This window comes from Ranitomeya imitator, chromosome 10 (assembly GCF_032444005.1).
Source record: "Ranitomeya imitator isolate aRanImi1 chromosome 10, aRanImi1.pri, whole genome shotgun sequence".
NCBI lineage: Eukaryota > Metazoa > Chordata > Amphibia > Anura > Dendrobatidae > Ranitomeya > Ranitomeya imitator.
In genome coordinates, this window is record NC_091291.1 from 51,983,847 (window position 1) to 51,998,775 (window position 14,929).

A 14,929-nucleotide genomic window follows, 5' to 3' on the forward strand; every position below is an offset into this window, starting at 1 on the left:
TAGTATCGCCACGTCCGTAACGACCACACCTATAAAACTGTCATGCTAGTTAACCCCTTCAGTGAACGCGGTAAAAAAACAAACAAGCAAAAAAGAGGCAAAAAATAATTTATTATCATACTGCCAAACAAAAAGTGGAATAACACGCGATGAAAAAGACAGATATAAATAACCATGGTACTGCTGAAAACGTCATCTTGTCGCACAAAAACGAGCTGCCACACAGCATCGTCAGCATAAAAATAAAAAAGTTATAGTCCTCAGAACAAAGCGATGCAAAAATAATTATTTTTTCTATAAAATAGTTTTTAGTGTATAAAAGCGCCAAAACATAAAAAAATGATATAAATGAAGAATCGCTGTAATCGCACTGACCCAAAGAATAAAACTGCTTTATCCATTTTACCAAACGCGGAACTGTATAAACGCCTCCCCCAAAAGAAATTCATGAATAGCTGGTTTTTGGTCATTCTGCCTCAGAAAAATCGGATTAAAAAGCGATCAAAAATTGTCACGTGCCTAAAAATGTTACCAATAAAAACGACAACTTGTCCCGCAAAAAACAAGACCTCACATGACTCTGTGGACCAAAATATGGAAAAATTATAGCTCTCAAAATGTGGTAACGCAAAAAATATTTTTTGCAATAAAAAGCGTCTTTCAGTGTATGATGGCTGTCAATCATAAGAATCCGCTAAAAACCCGCTATAAAAGTAAATCAAACCCCCCTTCACCCCCCCTTAGTTAGGGAAAAATAAAAAAATTTAAAAAATGTATTTCCATTTTCCCATTAGGGCTAGGGTTAGGGCTAGGGTTATTGTTAGGGCTAGGGTTAGGATTGGCTCAGTGGCTCAGTGGATAGCACTGCAGCCTTGCAGCGCTGGAGTCCTGGGTTCTAATCCCACCTTGCAAGTAAAGAAGCTGCGGAGACACCATCACGTGTTTCTCGACGCAAGCAGTGAATAGCCAGGCCTTTCCCCGGGTAGGAACAACCACGGGAAGGGCAGCATCCTATGAAGGAAAGCCACCAATGCCAAGCATGGTATCCATCCACAGTCAGCTGTTTCGGGGTTTTTGCCCCTCATCAGTGTGGAGTAGGAATCTGGCTATTAGGAGCAGTGCCTAGTAAAAAGGCTATAAAGGCACAGATGATTGGCCTTGGGGAGACCAAAACATCCAACACCGCGGTGACACCATCACGTGTTTCTCAACGCAGTGATTCCAGAACACTGCCCCTATCCCTTATGGGAAATATGCAGATGCAAGTAAAGAAGCTGCGGAGTCACCATCACGTGTTTCTCGACGCAAGCAGTGAATAGCCAGGCCTTTCCCCGGGAAGGAACAACCACGGGAAAGGCAGCATCCTATGAAGGAAAGCCACCTATGCCAAGCATGGTATCCATCCACAGACAGCTGTTTCGGGGTTTTTGCCCCTCATCAGTGTGGAGTAGGAATCTGGCTATTAGGAGCAGTGCCTAGTAAAAAGGCTATAAAGGCACAGATGATTGGCCTCGGGGAGACCAAAACATCCAACACCGCGGAGACACCATCACGTGTTTCTCAACGCAGTGAATCCAGAACACTGCCCCCATCCCTTATGGGAAATATGCAGATGCAAGTAAAGAAGCTGCGGAGACACCATCACGTGTTTCTCGACGCAAGCAGTGAATAGCCAGGCCTTTCCCCGGGAAGGAACAACCACGGGAAGGGCAGCATCCTATGAAGGAAAGCCACCTATGCCAAGCATGGTATCCATCCACAGACAGCTGTTTCGGGGTTTTTGCCCCTCATCAGTGTGGAGTAGGAATCTGGCTATTAGGAGCAGTGCCTAGTAAAAAGGCTATAAAGGCACAGATGATTGGCCTCGGGGAGACCAAAACATCAGACACCGCGGACACAACATCACGTGTTTCTCAACGCAGTGATTCCAGAACAGTGCCCCCATCCCTTATGGGAAATATGCAGATGCAAGTAAAGAAGCTGCGGAGACACCATCACGTGTTTCTCGACGCAAGCAGTGAATAGCCAGGCCTTTCCCCGGGAAGGAACAACCACGGGAAGGGCAGCATCCTATGAAGGAAAGCCACCTATGCCAAGCATGGTATCCATCCACAGACAGCTGTTTCGGGGTTTTTGCCCCTCATCAGTGTGGAGTAGGAATCTGGCTATTAGGATCCCACCTTGGACACCATCTGCAAGGAGTTTGTATGTTCTCCCCGTGTTTGCGTGGGTTTCCTCCGGGCACTCCGGTTTCCTCCCACATTTCAAAGACATACTGATAGGGAATTTAGACTGTGAGCCCCATCGGGGACAGTGATGATAATGTGTGCAGAACTGTAAAGCGCTGCGGAATATGTTAGCGCTATATGAAAATAAAGATTATTAAGATTATTAAAGTTAAGGTTAGGGTTGGGGCTAAAGTTAGGGTTTGGATTACATTTACGGTTGGGAATAGGGTTGGGATTAGGGTTAGTGGTGTCAGGGTTAGGGGTGTGTTTGGATTAGGGTTTCAGTTATAATTGGGGGTTTCCACTGTTTGGGCACATCAGGGGCTCTCCAAATGCGACATGGCATCCAATCTCAATTCCAGCTAATTCTGCGTTGAAAAAGTTAAACAGTGCTCTTTCCCTTCCGAGCTTACCTGTGCGCCCAAACAGGGGTTTACCCCAACATATGGGGTATCAGCATACTCAGGACACATTGGACAACAACTTTGGGGGTCCAATTTCTCCTGTTACCCTTGGAAAAATACAAAACTGGGGGCTAAAAAACAATTTTTGTGGAATTTTTTTTTTTTTTTCACGGCTCTGCGTTATAAACTGTAGTGAAACACTTGGCGGTTCAAAGTTCTCACAACACATATAGATGAGTTCCTTAGGGGGTCTACTTTCCAAAATGGTGTCACTTGTGGGGGGTTTCAATGTTTAGGCACATCAGTGGCTCTCCAAACGCAACATGGCGTCCCATCTCAATTCCTGTCAATTTTGCATTGAAAAGTCAAATGGCACTCCTTCGCTTCCGAGCTTTGCCATGCGCCCAAACAGTGGTTTACCTCCACATGTGGGGTATCAACGTACTCAGGACAAATTGTACAACAACCTTGGGGGTCCATTTTCTCCTGTTACCCTTGGTAAAATAAAACAAATTGGAGCTGAATTAAATTTTTTGTGAAAAAAAAAGTTAAATGCTCATTTTTGTTTAAACATTCTAAAAATTCCTGTGAAACATCTGAAGAGTTAATAAACTTCTTTAAAGTGGTTTTGAGCAGTTTTTAGAGTGGTGTCACACTTGGGTATTTTCTATCATATAGACCCCTCAAAATGACTTCAAATGAGATGTGGTCCCTAAAAAAAAAATGGTGTAAAAATGAGAAATTGCTGGTCAACTTTTAACCCTTATAACTCAAACACCCTTGGGGGTAAAGGGTTTAAAGGAAGCATTTTTCACCACAGAGTCTATCGATTCGTCATCTAACTCCTTTCCAATAAATTTGCAAATCTTAATCACGCTTCCTCGTAGGTCCTGTTGCCAATTAGGAAAATCCAATATTTAGCATAAAGATGCAGCATGAAATTAAATATTTATGTTTCTACTTTTATGTTGAGACCACACACTGTGACTAGGGTTGAGCGACCTTGACCTTTTTAGAGTCGAGTCGTGTTTCGCGAAACCCGACTATCTTAGAAGTCGAGTCGAGTGGAATCGGCCGATTATGGCGAAAAGTCGGGTATCGCCCGAAACACGAAACCCAATGCAAGTCAATGGGGGAGCATAGTCGGCAGTGAGTGGAGGCCAGGAAAACACCTACACTGCCCATTTTAATGGCAAAAACATCCATTCTTGTTACAGAAGCTTGTCAATCGTAATTTAGCTTATAATAATTGGAAGGCATTTGAAATTGGGGGTCATTTGGCTAAAGTTGTGGGGGGTAGGGCTGGTTCAAGTAATTAGTGGGCCCAGTAAATCTGGACCACGTCACGCCAGTGGAGCAGGGAGAGGTAAGTATTTCAACTTTGCAAGTGCTGTGATCCTGAGCAAGCAGGGGGGGCCCACTCGTTGGCATTGGCACTGGCACAGGGCCCCTCAAAGTACAGCTGTGTGTTTGCACGGCGGGGGCGCCTCCCACCGGCAGCAACACTTTTGCGTACTATGAGAGGCCCTGTGCCAGTGACGTCGCCAACTAGTATTCCTCCCCCCACCTGATGAAGGAACCTGCACTTTCATCTGCACCTTCCTCTTTGTCCCCGTGTAAGGTGGTATGGTATGCGGGAAGAGGAACCTGACTTTCAGCAGGGTCACAATCTTGCTGTGTAGCGTGCACGGGGAATTTTGCGTTATGGGTCAATGTACCAGCAGACTCATCTATCACTGGCTGGGCAATGGGCAGGATGAGGAGGAAACACAGATATAGGCCCAAAGAATAAAGTTGGCTAAATGCAGTTCAAAATTGGTAACACAGGACTAACCAGGGGGCATTGCAGTGGAGGACAACTGGAATGAGAGGCTGACACAGAGAGTAGGCCCAAATCAGTAAGTATTCTAAATGCAGTTCAAAATTGGCAACCGTAGTAAACAGGCGGCACAGCTTTGCTCAGTGGAGGAGAACAGCAAGGAGTGGCAGACACCGATAGTAGGCCCCAAACCAACTAGTACGCCAAATGCAGTTGTGCCATTTAACCACAATTTAATGAGAGCCTGAAGATCGAAGCTCAGGAAAGGCAACCTGGGGAACACCTTGGAGTGGAACACACCATCTCTCTACACCCCATACCCAATTTGTAGGCCTAATGCAGCGTAGTTTCCAACAACTACTAAACGAGAGCCGGAAGATCGAAGCTCAGGAAAGGCAACCTGGGGAACACCTTGGAGTGTAACACACCCTCTCTCTACACCCCATACCCAATTTGTAGGCCTGATGCAGCGTAGTTTCCAACAACTACTAAACGAGAGCCGGAAGATTGAAGCTCAGGAAAGGCAACCTGGGGAACACCTTGGAGTGTAACACACCCTCTCTCTACACCCCATACCCAATTTGTAGGCCTAATGCAGCGTAGTTTCCAACAACTACTAAACGAGAGCCGGAAGATCGAAGCTCAGGAAAGGCAACCTGGGGAACACCTTGGAGTGTAACACACCCTCTCTCTACACCCCATACCCAATTTGTAGGCCTAATGCAGCGTAGTTTCCAACAACTACTAAACGAGAGTCGGAAGATCGAGGCTCAGGAAAGGCAACCTGGGGAACACCTTGGAGTGTAACACACCCTCTCTCTACACCCCATACCCAATTTGTAGGCCTAATGCAGCGTAGTTTCCAACAACTACTAACCGAGATCCGGAAGATCGAAGCTCAGGAAAGGCAACCTGGGGAACACCTTGGAGTGGAACACACCATCTCTCTACACCCCATACCCAATTTGTAGGCCTAATGCAGTGTAGTTTCCAACAACTACTAAACGAGAGCCGGAAGATCGAAGCTCAGGAAAGGCAACCTGGGGAACACCTTGGAGTGTAACACACCATCTCTCTACACCCCATACCCAATTTGTAGGCCTAATGCAGCGTACTTTCCGACAACTACTAAACGAGAGCATGAAGATCGAAGCTCAGGAAAGGCAACCTGGGGAACACCTTGGAGTGTAACACACCCTCTCTCTACACCCCATACCCAATTTGTAGGCCTAATGCAGCGTACTTTCCGACAACTACTAAACGAGAGCATGAAGATCGAAGCTCAGGAAAGGCAACCTGGGGAACACCTTGGAGTGTAACACACCCTCTCTCTACACCCCATACCCAATTTGTAGGCCTAATGCAGCGTAGTTTCCAACAACTACTAAACGAGAGCCGGAAGATCGACGCTCAGGAAAGGCAACCTGGAGAACACCTTGGAGTGGAACACACCATCTCTCTACACCCCATACCCAATTTGTAGGCCTAATGCAGCGTAGTTTCCAACAACTACTAAACGAGAGCCGGAAGATCGAAGCTCAGGAAAGGCAACCTGGGGAACACCTTGGAGGGTAACACACCCTCTCTCTACACCCCATACCCAATTTGTAGGCCTAATGCAGCGTAGTTTCCAACAACTACTAAACGAGAGCCGGAAGATCGAAGCTCAGGAAAGGCAACCTGGAGAACACCTTGGAGTGGAACACACCATCTCTCTACACCCCATACCCAATTTGTAGGCCTAATGCAGTGTAGTTTCCAACAACTACTAAACGAGAGCCGGAAGATCGAAGCAATGGAGAGGAAACCTGGTGCACACCTTGGGGAGGCAGACACCGTTAGTAGGCCCTACCAAAGTTGTAAAGTTTTAAAATTCCTAGAGGCTGAAAACAAGACTGTTGACGCTCTGCTTTTTTCAAAGGAACACAGCTGAATTGAGTGGCGCAGACAGACACAGGTAGTAGGACTCAAACCAAAAATGTGGCTCACTGCAGTTTAAAAAAGTTACAGGGGTACACAAGCAGCAGTGCTCTGGGCAGTGGAGGACAATTTCAATAGTGGACCGCAGACAGACTTTGTACGCCTACTATTACAAAAAGGATGCTCTATGCAATTAAAAATAGGTTCCAGGGGTCCACGGGCAGCAGTGGTGTGGTCAGTGGACGAGTATTGGAAGGAGGGACCGCAGACAGGCGTAGTAGGCCTAACATAACAAAATTAGGCTGTAGACACTGTAAAATTGGTTCCAGGGGTACACGGGCAGCAGTGGTGTGGTCAGTGGAGGCCTAGTGGAAGGAGTGACCGCAGATAGGCATCGAAGGCCTAAAATAATAACACATGGCTGTAGGCAATTTTAAATTGGTTCCAGGGGAACACGGGCAGCAGTGGCCTGGTCAGTGTAGTAGTAGTAGAAAGAACGGACCGCAGACAGGCATCGAAGGCCTAAAATAATAACACATGGCTGTAGGCAATTTTAAATTGGTTCCAGGAGAACACGGGCAGCAGTGGCCTGGTCAGTGTAGTAGTAGTAGAAAGAACGGACCGCAGACAGGCATCGAAGGCCTAAAATAATAACTCATGGCTGTAGGCAATTTTAAATTGGTTCCAGGGGTACACGGGCAGCAGTGGTGTGGTCAGTGGAGGCCTAGTGGAAGGAGTGACCGCAGACAGGCATCGAAGGCCTAAAATAATAACACATGGCTGTAGGCAATTTTAAATTGGTTCCAGGGGTACACGGGCAGCAGTGGTGTGGTCAGTGGAGGCCTAGTGGAAGGAGTGACCGCAGACAGGCATCGAAGGCCTAAAATAATAACACATGGCTGTAGGCAATTTTAATTTGGTTCCAGGGGAACACGGGCAGCAGTGGCCTGGTCAGTGTAGTAGTATTAGAAAGAACGGACCGCAGACAGGCATCGAAGGCCTAAAATAATAACACATGGCTGTAGGCAATTTTAAATTGGTTCCAGGGGTACACGGGCAGCAGTGGTGTGGTCAGTGGAGGCATAGTGGAAGGAGTGACCGCAGACAGGCTTCGAAGGCCTAACATAACAAAAATGTCAATACAATGGTATTGTGAGTGCCAGGCATTGAAGGATGTCAGCGCATAGACTAAACATTGGTGGAGCTGTGAGAGATAATTTTGCAAGTGGTAGAGCACTGTTTGACCTGGGGGGGGGGGGAAACTGTCTTGTGGCTGGCGGTACAGGCCCAGGGCCCCTCATATTACAATGGTGTGTCTGACGTTGGGTGCGCACCACCACCGCCAGAGACACTTTATTGTACTATGAGGGACCCAGTGGCAGTGCCGTCGACCAAAAGCGGGCACACCCACCTCTTCAGACAAACAGCACTCTCACGGGTGCTGGCGCCAAGTGGCGATACCACGGCCCCGTGTGGGGAGTTTGGCCATTTAGTGAGGTGTAAACATGTCGTATGCTGGACAATCAGGTGCAGAAAATTACGATTGGAAAAGTCATTCAGAATAGTCCACAGGCAAGACCTTTTCATAGGAAAGCTAGGTGTCAGCCGGGCAAGGTGGGGCAAAAGATTTCGAAATCCAGTTGTGGTTCATTTTAATGAAGGTTAGATCATCTACATTTTGGGTAGCCAGACGAGTCCTTTTTTCTGTTAGTATTGAACCTGCAGCACTGAATACTCTTTCTGATAGGACACTAGCTGCCGGGCAAGCAAGCTCCTGCAATGCATATTCTGCCAATTCTGGCCAGGTGTCTAATTTGGATGCCCAGTAATCAAATGGGAATGACGGTTGAGGGAGAACGTCGATAAGGGATGAAAAATAGTTTGTAACCATACTGGACAAATGTTGTCTCCTGTCACTTTGAATGGATGCTGCAGTACCTGTCCTGTCTGCGGTCATAGCAAAATCACTCCACAACCTGGTCAGAAAACCCCTCTGGCCAACGCCACTTCTGATTTCTGCCCCTCTAACACCTCTGGTCTGCTGGCCCCTGCAGCTCGTGTGAGAACGATCACGGGCGCTGTGTGCAGGGAATGCCAGAAGCAAACAGTCAACAAGAGTTGATTGTTTGGTTGCTAATATTAGTTCCAAGTTCTCATGTGGCATTATATTTTGCAATTTGCCTTTATAGCGAGGATCAAGGAGGCAGGCCAACCAGTAATCGTCATCGTTCATCATTTTAGTTATGCGTGTGTCCCTTTTGAGGATACGTAAGGCATAATCCGCCATGTGGGCCAAAGTTCCAGTTCTCAAATCTGCGTTTGTGCTTGGTTGAGGGGCAGTTTCAGGCAAATCAACGTCACTTGTGTCCCTCAAAAAACCAGAACCCGGCCTTGCCGCGCAACCAATTTCCAGTGGCCCCGGAAAAGCTTCCTCATTAAAAATATACTCATCCCCATCATCCTCCTCGTCCTCCTCCTCCTCTTCGCCCGCTACCTCGTCCTGTACACTGCCCTGGCCAGACAATGGCTGACTGTCATCAAGGCTTTCCTCTTCCTCAGCTGCAGACGCCTGATCCTTTATGTGCGTCAAACTTTGCATCAGCAGACGCATTAGGGGGATGCTCATGCTTATTATGGCGTTGTCTGCACTAACCAGCCGTGTGCATTCCTCAAAACACTGAAGGACTTGACACATGTCTTGAATCTTCGACCACTGCACACCTGACAACTCCATGTCTGCCATCCTACTGCCTGCCCGTGTATGTGTATCCTCCCACAAAAACATAACAGCCCGCCTCTGTTCGCACAGTCTCTGAAGCATGTGCAGTGTTGAGTTCTGTTATGTTTGCTAATGACAGGTGTTATGAAGGCAATCCAGAGACACAGTGTGCTTAGCGATCAGAGCGCACACAGTGATCTGACAAATACCCAAAAACACAAGAACGAGCTCTGAGACGTGGAAACTCTGTAGACTGCACACCTGATCCTATCCTAAACACAACTAAAAGCGGCTGTGGATTGCGCCTAACAACTACCTAGGCAACTCGGCACAGCCTAAGAAACTAGCTAGCCTGAAGATAGAAAAATAGGCCTGACTTGCCCCAGAGAAATTCCCCAAAGGAAAAGGCAGCCCCCCACATATAATGACTGTGAGTAAGATGAAAAGACAAAACGTAGGGATGAAATAGATTCAGCAAAGTGGGGCCCGATATTCTAGGACAGAGCGAGGACAGTAAAGCGAACTTTGCAGTCTACAAAAAACCCTAAAGCAAAAACCACGCAAAGGGGGCAAAAAAGACCCACCGTGCCGAACTAACGGCACGGCGGTACACCCTTTGCGTCTCAGAGCTTCCAGCAAAACAAAAGACAAGCTGGACAGAAAAAAAGCAACAAAATAGCAAAAAGCACTTAGCTATACAGAGCAGCAGGTCACAGGAACAATCAGGAGAAGCTCAGATCCAACACTGAAACATTGACAAGGAGCAAGGATAGCAGCATCAGGCGGAGTTAAGTAATGAAGCAGTTAACGAGCTCACCAGAACACCTGAGGGAGGAAACTCAGAAGCTGCAGTACCACTTGTGACCACAGGAGTGAATTCAGCCACAGAATTCACAACAGAGTTCCACCTTGTTGCAACGTCTATGATTAGGCGATGCTGGGGAAGGTTCAAAGAACGCTGATAGGTCTGCATACGGCTGGAGTGTACGGGCGAACGGCGGATATGTGAGCAAAGTCCACGCACTTTGAGGAGCAGGTCGGATAACCCCGGATAACTTTTCAGGAAGCACTGCACCACCAGGTTTAAGGTGTGAGCCAGGCAAGGAATGTGTTTCAGTTGGGAAAGGGAGATGGCAGCCATGAAATTCCTTCCGTTATCACTCACTACCTTGCCTGCCTCAAGATCTACAGTGCCCAGCCACGACTGCGTTTCTTTCTGCAAGAACTGGGACAGAACTTCCGCGGTGTGTCTGTTGTCGCCCAAACATTTCATAGCTATTACAGCCTGCTGACATTTGCCAGTAGCTGCCCCATAATGGGAGACCTGGTGTGCAACAGTGGAAGCTGCGGATGGAGTGGTTGTGCGACTGCGGTCTGTGGACGAGCTCTCGCTTCTGCAGGAGGACGAGGAGGAGGAGGAGGGGGTGCGAACGGCTACAGCCAACTGTTTCCTAGACCGTGGGCTAGGCAGAACTGTCCCAAACTTGCTGTCCCCTGTGGACCCTGCATCCACAACATTCACCCAGTGTGCCGTGATGGACACGTAACGTCTCTGGCCATGCCTACTGGTCCATGCATCTGTTGTCAGGTGCACCTTTGTGCTCACAGATTGCCTGAGTGCATGGACGATGCGCTCTTTAACATGCTGGTGGAGGGCTGGGATGGCTTTTCTGGAAAAAAAATGTCGACTGGGTAGTTCGTAGCGTGGTACAGCGTAGTCCATCAGGGCTTTGAAAGCTTTGCTTTCAACTAACCGGTAGGGCATCATCTCTAACGAGATTAGTCTAGCTATGTGGGCGTTCAAACCCTGTGTACGCGGATGCGAGGCTAAGTACTTCCTTTTTCTAACCATAGTCTCATGTAGGGTGAGCTGGACTGGAGAGCTGGAGATCGTGGAACTAGCGGGGGTGCCGGTGGACATGGCAGACTGAGAGATGGTGGGAGATGGTATTGTTGCCGCCGGTGCCCTAGATGCAGTGTTTCCTACTACGAAACTGGTGATTCCCTGACCCTGACTGCTTTGGCCTGGCAAAGAAACCTGCACAGATACTGCAGGTGGTGCAGAAAATGGTGGCCCTACACTGCCGGAAGGGATGTTGCGTTGATGACTAGCTTCATTGGCCGAGGGTGCTACAACCTTAAGGGACGTTTGGAAGTTAGTCCAAGCTTGCAAATGCATGGTGGTTAAATGTCTATGCATGCAGCTTGTATTGAGACTTTTCAGATTCTGCCCTCTGCTTAAGGTAGTTGAACATTTTTGACAGATGACTTTGCGCTGATCAATTGGATGTTGTTTAAAAAAATGCCAGACTGCACTCTTTCTAGCATCGGATACCTTTTCAGGCATTGCAGACTGAGCTTTAACCGGATTGCCACGCGGTCCTCCAACAGGTTTTGACTTTGCCACGCGTTTTGGGCAAGATACGGGCCCGGCAGATGGAACCTATTGCGATGTTGATGCCTGCTGCGGCCCCTCCTCCTCCGCTTCAGAACTGCTGCCGCCTGCACCCTGTTCCCCCAATGGCTGCCAATCGGGGTCAAGAACTGGGTCATCTATTACCTCTTCTTGTAGCTCGTGTGCAACTTCGTCTGTGTCACCGTGTCGGTCGGTGGTATAGCGTTCGTGATGGGGCAACATAGTCTCATCAGGGTCTGATTCTTGATCATTACCCTGCGAGGGCAATGTTGTGGTCTGAGTCAAAGGACCAGCATAGTAGTCTGGCTGTGGCTGTGCATCAGTGCACTCCATGTCAGATTCAACTTGTAATGGGCATGGACTGTTAACTGCTTCACTTTCTAAGCCAGGGACGGTATGTGTAAAGAGCTCCATGGAGTAACCCGTTGTGTCGCCTGCTGCATTCTTCTCTGTTGTTGTTTTTGCTGAGGAGGACAAGGAAGCGACTTGTCCCTGACCATGAACATCCACTAACGACGCACTGCTTTTACATTTGCCAGTTTCACGAGAGGAGGCAAAAGAGCTAGAGGCTGAGTCAGCAAGATAAGCCAAAACTTGTTCTTGCTGCTCCGGCTTTAAAAGCGGTTTTCCTACTCCCAGAAAAGGGAGCGTTCGAGGCCTTGTGTAGCCAGATGACGAACCTGGCTCCACAGCTCCAGACTTAGGTGCAATATTTTTTTTCCCACGACCAGCTGATGCTCCACCACTACCACTACCATCATTACCAGCTGACAATGAACGCCCACGGCCACGACCTCTTCCACCAGACTTCCTCATTGTTTTAAAAACATAACCAAACTAACAGTATTTGTTGCTGTCACACAACTTACACGGTGAGCTATAACTTCAGTATGATTTAGCTACCCCTTTACAGGTGGGTGAGACCACAACGAAAATCAGGCACAATGTTACACACTCTGTTGTTGGTGGCAACAAATGAGAGAGATGCCACACACGCAGGACTGTCACTGAAGCACAAATGTAAATATTAATCTCCCACTGATTTGATTTTTTTTTTTTTTTCAGGGAGACTTTAGGAAAAAAAAATAATAGAATAAAATGATTTTTTCAGGAAGAATTTAGAAACCAAATAAAATAAAAAGATTTTTTCAGGGAGAATTTAGAAAACAAATAAAACAAAAAATAGGCTTTCTATGGCCCACTGAGTGAGAGATGACGCACACAGGAGTCAGGAGTGGCACACAAGCCCTGAGGCCAATATTGTTCTCCCACTGATTGATGTAGTGATTTTGTCAGGTAGATTTTGGAACCCAAATCAAGCAAAAAAATAAATAGGCTTTCTATGGCCCACAATTGGGGAGAGAGAGAGAGAGAGATGGCACACCCAGGAGTCAAGACTGGCACACAAGCAGAAAGGGCAATATTAATCTCCCACTGATTTGATTTTTTTTTTTTTTTCAGGGAGACTTTAGAAGAAAAAAAATAATAAAAAAAAATGATTTTTTCAGGAAGAATTTAGAAACCAAGTAAAATAAAATGATTTTTTTCAGGGAGAATTTAGAAAAGAAATAAAACAAAAAATAGGCTTTCTATGGCCCACTGAGTGAGAGATGACGCACACAGGAGTCAGGAGTGGCACACAAGCCCAGAGGCCAATATTGTTCTCCCACTGATTGATGTAGTGATTTTGTCAGGTAGATTTTGGAACCCAAATCAAGCAAAAAAATAAATAGGCTTTCTATGGCCCACAATTGGAGAGAGAGAGAGAGAGAGAGATGGCACACCCAGGAGTCAAGACTGGCACACAAGCAGAAAGGGCAATATTAATCTCCCACTGATTTGATTTTTTTTTTTTTTTTCAGGGAGACTTTAGAAGAAAAAAAATAATAAAAAAAAATGATTTTTTCAGGAAGAATTTAGAAACCAAGTAAAATAAAATGATTTTTTTCAGGGAGAATTTAGAAAAGAAATAAAACAAAAAATAGGCTTTCTATGGCCCACTGAGTGAGAGATGACGCACACAGGAGTCAGGAGCGGCACACAAGCCCAGAGGCCAATATTTATCTCCCACTGATTGATTTATTGATTTTTCCAGGTAGAATTTAGAACCCAAATCAACCAAAAAAATAAATAGGCTTTCTATGGCCCACTATCTGAGAGAGAGAGATGGCACGCTTAGGACTGGCACACAAGCCCAAAGGCCAATATTAATCTCCCTTTTTTTTTACAGGGAGAATTTATAAAACAAAAAAAAAAAAAATAAATAGGCTTTCTATGGCCCACTATTTGTGAGAGAGATGGCACGCTCAGGACTGGCACACAAGCCCAGAGGCCAATATTAATCTCCCACTTTTTTTTTTTTTTTCAGGGAAAATTTATAAACCCAATAAAAAAAATAATAAATAGGCTTTCTATGGCCCACTATCTGAGAGAGAGAGATGGCACGCTTAGGACTGGCACACAAGCCCAAAGGCCAATATTAATCTCCCACTGATTGATTTATTGATTTTTTCAGGTAGAATTTAGAACCCAAATAAAGCAAAAAAAAAAAAAAAAAAAGGCTTTCTATGGCCCACTGAGTGAGTGATGATGCACACAGGAGTCAGGAGTGGCACACAAGCCCTGATGCCAATATTTTTCTCCCACTGATTGATGTAGTGATTTTTTCAGGTAGATTTTGGAACCCAAATCAAGCAAAAAAATAAATAGGCTTTCTATGGCCCACTGACTGAGAGATGGCACACACAGGAGTCAGGAGTGGCACACAAGCCCTGAGGCCAATATTTTTCTCCCACTGATTGATGTAGTGATTTTTTCAGGTAGATTTTGGAACCCAAATCAAGCAAAAAAATAAATAGGCTTTCTATGGTCCACTGACTGAGAGATGGCACACACAGGAGTCAGGAGTGGCACACAAGCCCTGAGGCCAATATTTTTCTCCCACTGATTGATGTAGTGATTTTTTCAGGTAGATTTTAGAACCCAAATCAAGCAAAAAAATAAATAGGCTTTCTATGGCCCACTGAGTGAGAGATGGCACAGACAGGAATGGCACTCTAGCAGAAATGCCAATCTTAATCTCCCACAAAAAAAAAAAAAAAAAGGAACTGTCCTTCAATTACTATCTCCCTGCAGTAATCTCAGCCAGGTATGGCAGGCAGCAATAAGGAGTGGACTGATGCACAAATTAAATAAAAAGTGTGGACAAACAAACAAGATAGCTGTGCAGAAAGGAAGGAACAAGAGGATTTGTGCTTTGAAAAAAGCAGTTGGTTTGCACAGCGGCGTACACACAGCAATGCAGCTATCAGGGAGCCTTCTAGGGCAGCCCAATGAGCTACAGCGCTGAGGGGGAAAAAAAAAAGTAGCTTCCACTGTCCCTGCACACCGAAGGTGGTGTTGGACAGTGCAAATCGCTACAGC